Raw genomic sequence first — 6,956 nt, forward strand, 5'->3', positions numbered from 1 at the left:
AAGGTGATGCTGTCGAAGTAAGACAAGGGATCCTAGTTTCGGTCTCCATTCTCTGCGGCGTAAATTGTAGTGGCGTTGTTGATCTTGCGTGGCTCGTTGCATATTGGACTGTGCTATGGCGAATATCTCCCTCAAACGGGCTGCTTTCTCGGCAGGCGTTTGAGATTCGCTTCCAGTGGCTGGCGTCACCTCGACGTATAGTGCGCTTGGGAGTCTTGGCTCTCGCCCTTGTACTACGAAGGCTGGACTGAAACCAGTAGAGTCTGAGACGCTGGAGTTGAGGGCCAGAGTAATCTCCGGCAGCAACTCGTCCCAGGTGTTCTGATCGCCGTTGATGAACTGCGATATCATCGTTTTGATTGTCCGATTTTCCCTTTCTGTTGGGTTCTCCTGGGGGCAGTACGGTGCTGTATGCTGGACGTCGACTCCCCATTCCTTTAGGCAGTTCTTGAATATCCGACTCGTGAACTGTGTGCCGTTATCGCACACGAAGAGTTTTGGGACTCCAAACCTGCTGAGGACTCGTTCTCTAAATGCTCGTACCAGATGGGTGGCAGTGGCCTTTTTAAGGGGGACCAATTCGACCCATTTCGAGAACAAATCGAAGAAAACGAGTAGTGTAGTGTTACCGTGCTTGGATCTGGGTAGAGGTCCGACGAAATCAGCGCATAGTGTCGTGAATGGCTCATCGACTTGCCTCGTGAGCATTCTTCCAGCTGGCTTCTGTTGATAGACCTTAAATCGTTGGCAGCTTTCACATTTCTGAACATGACGTCGGGCGTCTCGATACATCCCTGGCCAGTAGTACCGCTGGGATAACCTGATGATCGTCTTGCGGATGCCTTGATGACCCGCTGTTGGAGCGTCATGGCACTCTTCGAGAACACGGCGACGATGATTCCTAGGGACACAGAGCTTCCACGGGACGTAATCGTCGTCGTTTGGCCTGTGACCCAGGTTTCGGTACAGTTGTCCATTTTCCAGGGTGTACTCCGAGAACTTCTGTGGATCTTCCTGTACTTGCTTGATCTTGTTCGTAATCCACGGGCAAGATGATTCTCCTTCTGCGTCAATTCGATACATGTTTTCCAGAGGCTGTCTGGAGAGTGCGTCGGCCACGACGTTTTTCTTTCCGGCTGTGTAGCGAATGTCGAATTGATATTGTTGCAATTCTAGCGCCCATCGTGCAACTCTTCCTAGGGGACTCTCGAGTGTATTCAGCCACTTGAGTGCCAAGTGATCGGTCACCACCTCGAATCGGTAGCCCTCCAGGTAGCACCTCAGCTTCCGGATTGCCCAAATCACAGCTAGACATTCCTTGTCGGTAGCAGAGTAATTCTGCTCAGCTTTGCTCAGTCTGCGACTGATGTATGAAATGACTCGCTCCTGCCCATCGATCTCCTGCGTTAATACCGCACCGATCCCGAGATTGCTAGCGTCCGTTTGTAGTACGAACTTGTGGTTAAAATCCGGGCATGCTAACACTGGAGCTGTGGTGAGTAAAGATTTCAAATTATTAAAAGCTGTTTGCTGTTCTTCGCCCCAACGCCAGACTCTTCCCTTTTTGAGTAGTTGGGACATTGGCTGCACGACTGCAGCGAAATTTGGCCATCCCAATAAATTGGCGAAGTTCCTTCAAGTTCGTTGGAGGCTCCAGGTTTCGTACAGCAGAAACTTTGTTAGGATCCGTGTGAATGCCCTGGTTGCTGACCAAATGGCCCAAGTATTTCAATCTCTGTTGGAAGAACGTGCATTTCTCTGGATTGATTCTGAGATTTGCCTGACGTAGTCGTCTGAAGACCTCGCGCAAATTTCTGATGTGGTCATCAAAGTCCTTGCCGATGATAATGACGTCATCCATATAGGCGAAAGCGTTGGGTTCCATGTCTGTGCCCAGGACTGTGTCGAGAGTGCGTTGAAACGTAGCAGGCGCCGAGTGTAGTCCAAATGGCATGACACGCCACTGGAATAGACCCCGACCCGGTACAGTGAACGCTGTACATTCACGGCTGTCGTCAGCCATGGGTATTTGCCAATAGTCATTCTTCAAGTCCAGTGTGGTTATAAACTTTGCGTTGCGTAGTCGCTCCAGTATGTGGTTAATGCGCGGCAGAGGGTACGCATCAGGAATTGAATGTTCATTGAGTTGCCGGTAATCCACACACATACGCCACTTGCCATTCTATTTCCGAACAAGCACAATGGGAGCGCTGTGTGGGCTCCGAGAAGGCTCTATTAATCCTTGCTCCAAGAGTTCATCCACTTGTTCATTGATTATACGTTGCATGGCCGGATTTCTTGGGAAGTATCGCTGCTTGATTGGGCGATTATCTCTCATGACGATCGAGTGCTTCGCCATATGCGTGACTCCACTGAGCGTGTCAAATCTTGGTAGCTCCTCGTCTAAGAACTGTTGAGCTTTGAGCTGTATGTCCCGTGGCCATGGTTCTGCCGGTTCTCGTTGTAACACCTAGTCGTAATCTGGTTCCTCGGGTTCTTCAGCCAATTCAGTGACGTCGAAGGGGCTGGCCTGCGTAGTCGTGGTCGTTGAGGGACTCTGTGGTTCCTTGTTCTCCTCATTGTTGTCTTCATGCTGTTGACAACACCTCTCTATGGCCTGCCGGCTAGTGACGGGTACGCTTGTATTCTTGGCTGGTGCAGGGCGCGGCGATGTGACCTTGGTTGTGCTTTTCCTCCGGCTAGTGGGTAGATCAGGATTCTCGTTGTGCATAGGGGCTTCTGGTTCGCCTGGTCCAAGTTTCAGGCAACGGTCCCGCATTGTATCATCGTGCCAATGGTCTGTAGGAAATCGATACCTAGGATAACGGGGTCGAGCATGTTGGGCATAACCAGGAATGTCATGCGAACAGTGCGATTGTCTAGGCGTACGCTCGTGTGTAAGGCTCTGCTTATCTCGCATCTGGAACCGTCGGCAAGCCGAATGTTCGTGCTGGCGCTGCGGATTTCGTCCTGTCGAGCCACCGTATAAAAGCACGTTTCGCTGATGAAACTGCGAGTTGCCCCGGTGTCTATTGTGGCAACTATGCTTTGACCGCTTATCTGGACTCTGGCCACAATGCGTCCTTCGCACATATACATCTGGCTATCTAGGCTGGGGGTGTTGCTTGCGCTGTCTCCGCTGGGTTCCCAGTCGAGCGGAGACGCTGCTCGTTTCCCGATGCTCGCTGTAGGCAACAGGCAAGGGTTCGTACGCCTCGCCGACCACATTCCCAGCAGAACAGTACCCGTCTGTTACGGCACTGATCCTGGAAATGGCCCTGCTGGCCACAGTTCCTGCATGCTCGTCGAGCGTCGCCCGGAACATGCGAGTCCTGTGTCATCATTTGGTTCGCTGCGTCCAGACTGCCACCTTGCCGCATTCCAGGCACCGCCAACGTCATCGTCGGTGGTTCCAGCCGCGGCATCGGTCGTTGTCGGAACGGATTGCGTGGCGTCTCGAATGTTGTTGGTCTCGTGTTTCTGTCGCGGCCATATGTTGCAGCTGCAGGCGTATGCGACCTGCTCGGTGAAGTGTTGGCGAAGGGTGCGGCCATGGGCGTGCGCCTCTGACCACGCTGCTTGACACTCTCCAACTCTCCAATGAGTTGGATAAGATGAGGCAGCGTCCGGAATTCATGGCGGCCTACATATAGCTGAAATTCTGGCAAAGTGTTTTCATAAATACGATCTAGTTCTTGGGCCTCGGTGTACCCGGCATGATGCATGAGTGCTCGCAGCTCTACGACAAAATCTTTAAAACTTTCCCCCTCTACTTGGAAGCGAGTTCTTATCTCGTCTTCTAGCCGCTGAAAATACTTGGAGGGCAGAAAAAAATCTAAAAATTATTTTCGAAAGGTTGCCCATGTTGCATTCTGGAGTCGGCTTGTGCGGAACCAGAGTGCAGCTTTCTCAGTTAGAACCTCCGGCATGGCGCGCGGCAGGTCGTCGAACTCGATGTCGTAGGAAACAGCCCGTTCTTCGAGTTGTTCTATAAATGCCAGTGGGTCTGTGCACCCGTTAAAACGAAGTCCCCATTTTCTTATGCGCTCTGGACTTGTATTATGACATGCCATTGAGGCCGTAACGTTGCCTGCTGTGGGCCGGTTCTGGTTTGGTTCCTCGAAGCGTATTGCGCGACTTGCAGTCGATGGGTTTGGCTTTGGTTGCCAATTTGGGAACAGCCGATCATTGATGGGCGAGAGATATGCAGGCGAAGCAGTTCCGGGTATCTGGAAATCGCGCGGCGCACCCATCATCGATGTGCGCGGCAATTATCCAGACTCAGGAACTGGGGCCGGTACGAATTTCCACGTATAATGCCGTTCGAGATCCGCCAACCGAGCCCAAGTTTCGCGCTGCAATGCCTTTCCCGCAATGAACGTCGCGAAATTCTGTTTTAAATCGTCGAGTTGGTTCGCCGTGTCGAACCCGAACTCGACTGAGAACTCTTCCAGTTCTGTTTGCGACCGGCTATAAATCCAGCCGGTTCCCACCCCAGGGTTTCTAGTGACTACTGGAACGTACTCACCCTGAATTTCTGGATTCATCTTTGTTCTCTTTCTTTTTTTTATCGTCTTCTTATCGCTGGTGGATGGTTTTGTTTTAATGGATTTATTTGCATGTGTCTTTGTATCGTTGTATTGTTTCAATGTTAAAATTCACTTTTATTTATTTATTTTATTTTTTTATTTTTTTTAAATGTATTTATTTATTTTGTTCCAGATATTGTTTATTGTTGTTTAGGTTTTGTTCACACTTATAAAACCAAAAATAAAATACAAAATAACCATGGAGGCAATGTGACGAACTGGATCGGCTCACTGGTTCGTCTGTCAAGTGACATGGCACATCACTGACGACCCTGCACATCACTGATGACGTCACTGCCTCTATGCACTTTTCGTTTGCACATTTGGCTTTTATTTTGTCATTGCCGCTTTTGTTGTTGTTTTACGCTCACTGTGCTGCGTTTGTTTTGTTGTTTTGTTGTACATTTTTATTCCCTGTTCTTATATTGTTGCTTTCGTTGTAATATTATTGCTTGGTGTTCGCTGTTGCTGCGTATTGTCACTACACTGTGTTGCTGGGTTTGTTTTGTTCACATAAAAAAACAAAAATAAAATTTTTCTTGTGTGGTAATTTGCACTGGGTAGATCTTTGTTGGTATCAAAAAAATATGTAAAAAAAAAGTATTATATTCTTCTATTATGTTGTCCTTTTTTTTCCCACTGTTTCATGTTGTCTCACTGTGTTCACTGTACTGCTTTGCTTGTTTTTTTTTTTTTTTTCACTGTGTATCGTCCACTTTATTGGACCGCTCGTTGTTGGATTTATATATTTTAATTATATATTTTAATTATTTCACTGTGTCGGTTTTGCTTGTTCACTATGTCTTACTCGTTGTTGTTGTTATTTTGGCACTGTATATAAATGTTCACCGCTCTGCTTCGGTCGTTGCTTGTTTCACTTAATTTTTCTTAGCACTGCTCGTTGCGCGACGGCGGCGTCGGCGTCAAGAGAGCGCGAGCGGGATCGAGAGAGAATGCAGCCGGTGCCGGCTGCGCTGCTCAGCTCGTGTCGCGAGCCGTTAGGTCGAGCAAAGCAGCGAGAGCGCCGGTTGTTGGATTTGCTTGTATTTGCTTGTGTGTTTGTACGTGTGTTTGTACGTGTGTTAAGCCGTTGCTTGGGCTTCTGCATGTGCATTAAATTTGGCATGTGCCAAATTTCCTATGGTGCAGCTTCTATGACAATTTCCTAACCTACAGTGGCATCGAATATGGGACTTTAATCCATTTTTCCCTTAATTTTCTTTCAGCGTTGTCATAGGGTCCCTGCTCGGGCGCCACTTGTAAAGAAGTTTTATTTCCAGCTGGGGTATAACTCAGCTGTCCAGGGTTCATTTACAAGAAAATTTATAAATGTGACGGGACCATGCGACAAGAGGGACTCGATGCACACTGTAGGGTGTCAGTCGCCTTGCGGCCGGTAGTTTTGGCGTTATGTCTGCATGCTCATGCGCTGCAAACTAACCTCCAAAACTCCGTTGGTCGAGTAGACTATTTCATCTATCGCGGTTCATACACGCTATACATGAAATAGGCCCACTGTAGCCGCTGGTGCTGGAGGATGCGGGGCGGAATAGGGCTCGTTTTGACGTTATATTGCCGGCTCATACGCAACAATATAACAATCAACACTCGCTTGCTTTTTCAGTCACACCTTACATATATTCTGACTCGAGCCTGGTATATATGTAAGTTGCGCTCATAGCGTGGGCGGATTTCTTAAATATTCTTAAAAATGCTTTTTATTCGGGATTTCGTTGTCATTGGCCCTACATTGCACCACGTTTATTGCCTGATTTCCATAACTTACGTGGATTTGATCCTATGCCTCGCTGCTAACACACGTCTGGTCGTCTCGATGGTCACCGAAGAAGAGAGCGAGCTTCCGTTTTCGTTTGCCCTTCCCGCCTTCTTTCGTGTGACCTAATTCTCTTTTTCTAAAATCCTTATACAAGCGTGGGCGGTGATGCCGGATCGTTTATTCTTCCTCTATTCAAAAGATCTTTGCTGAGTAACTCTTCCTGTATGTAGTGTGGTGAAATATAATTGAAACTTACGTCTAGTAGCAGAGAAACTTCAATGTGAAATCTTAAATCTAATAACAGTAGTGGAATCTTAAGACTAGTAACAAAAATTGACACTATTCAGAACCGTGCAAGTAATAATAAAAATAGAAAAATCTTAGTGCTAATACAATTTGTGGCGCAGAATTTTACTGCGTTACAAAAGAATCGCAGATTCCCACAATATTTTAATTTAATTTTTCAGAAATTTCACAATTTAATCCTCCATTTGCCAGCGCTTAGGTATTTGGTACAAGAATCTCAGAGGAGGGAGCCCATAAAAATTTAATTTCATTTTTCAGAAAATTCACTTTTTCATTTTCGATTT

Source organism: Scaptodrosophila lebanonensis, unplaced genomic scaffold, assembly GCF_003285725.1.
Source record: "Scaptodrosophila lebanonensis strain 11010-0011.00,11010-0021.00 unplaced genomic scaffold, SlebRS2 tig00000145-arrow-arrow-pilon, whole genome shotgun sequence".
Lineage (NCBI taxonomy): Eukaryota > Metazoa > Arthropoda > Insecta > Diptera > Drosophilidae > Scaptodrosophila > Scaptodrosophila lebanonensis.